Source organism: Morone saxatilis, unplaced genomic scaffold (genome assembly GCF_004916995.1).
Source record: "Morone saxatilis isolate NCDOM2014 unplaced genomic scaffold, NCSU_SB_2.0 Contig10, whole genome shotgun sequence".
NCBI classification, from domain to species: Eukaryota; Metazoa; Chordata; class Actinopteri; family Moronidae; genus Morone; species Morone saxatilis.
Window position 1 is genome coordinate 15,264,013 of NW_023339652.1, and position 1,837 is coordinate 15,265,849.

The following is a 1,837-nucleotide window of genomic DNA, read 5'->3' on the forward strand; positions in this document are numbered from 1 at the left end:
AAACACTTTCCACACACACACACACAGCCTTTTTGAGCTGAAGCCGAATGGTACAATGTCAGTCAAAAGAGAAGGTAAACTAAAGCAACATCATCTCAACAAAACACACATGTTCACACGCACAGAGTTGCTGTCTGCTCTGACAGGTGTAAAGACACAAGCTGTGTGCTGAATGATCCCAGCACACTGTCGCCTCCTGCATAATACCCACAGCTTTTTCAGATCCTGTCCTTGTTGCTGTGGAAAGCTGATTCGGTTTTCAGTGCACACAGGCAGCTATGGATTATGGATTACGTGTTTGCGCTCGCTTTCCTCTCTCTCTGACTTTGCATTCGCGCCGCGAGCGGAGCAAGGTCAACAGCTCAACAGGAGTTCATGTAGGTCATCCACTGTCAAGTGTCTGGCCCTGCTCTGACTATCACACAAAGCATCTTGAGGCCACTGATCAGATTTTCATGAAGCTGTGGGAAAAGATGCACACCATGGGTTTGCTCTAAGGGTGGCGTGGCAGTTTGTTTATCGTCTCCATAATATATAAACTAAACCAGGCGTTTCTGATTTGAGTTTGACAAAGCTAAGGTTCATTATGAGCTCAAAATTGCAGTTGTAGGCTCAAAGAGACTGTTACAATGTTTTTAATCTTAATTGTACAGGGCAAAACACAGAAGTGATAGCCAAGAATACGAGCATAACAAAAAACAATATGGATCCCAAGATATAGACCAATTCTTAGCAAAAAACATCCAAATAAAGTAAAGCGTGTGCTATCAAATAGAATTTCTTTCTCTAAAAGTTCAGTTGAAGAAGTCAACAGCTGAAATAACAAAAAGTGACAAAAATGTGTCATTTACTCTCTTAATCGCTACTTCCACCCTACGTTTTCATTATGCGCATGTGTGTGGTGTGTGTGCCTGAACCCTTGTTGCCATGACAGTGGATGCCGTTTCCGAGTTGACAGTGATATTGACTTCCAGCGGTGCCAACTGGAGGTCAGCATCCTGGACACCACCGGGCTGACAAACACAGGTCGATGTGTGTTTGTGTGTGTGTATGTGTGTTAGAGATAGATGCCATCGGTGGTCGATGCCTGCTATGGAGCCACATAGCTGTGTGTGTGGCTTGTTAGTCCTGCAAATGTATAGTGTTTGGGTTATTAGTGTAGTTAATTAATGCCTGTGTGCATTTGTGTGTGCACATGAGTAAGTGCTGGAATCACTGGTCTGTGGTAGCATGTAGGGAGGGGGAGTCTGAGCTGGCCAATACTAAAAACATTTAACAACTGGATTACACCTGCATTTCTTCAAAAGGGAATTATCTGGAGGCTATGAGACGTCGCATAAGCATAGATTCAAATGTGTGATTTAATATGATCACATAGTGTTGCCTCTGCCCTGATCCTAGTAAAAGTACAATGCAATCTTTGTTTTAACAAACATCTGGCAAATTCAAATCTTATTCCACTACAAGATGAAGAGCCAGAATCTTGTGTTACCTTTGGTGTACGCCACAGTCAATGTCTGCAGCTTCCTTCAGGACAGTCAGTATGACAGCACGGTGGTGCCTGGAGGTGTCGCTCGGCATGAAGCCTGATGGGTAAAATAACGTGGTCAACTTCACGTGCATAGTGTTAGACTGTGATACATTGCCAGTGAGGTGAAGGTGACAATAGTGCTTTAGCAGAAATGTGACTTGCCTTGACCAGGAGGGGTGATGTAGGTCCGTCTAGGGTTGGAAAGCACTTCACCATCCCTGATGATTCCGATGCCGATCTTATTGGCACTGCCCTCAAATCCAATTACTACAGTCATGGCAGCTACAGAAATATTTCTAGAAAAGA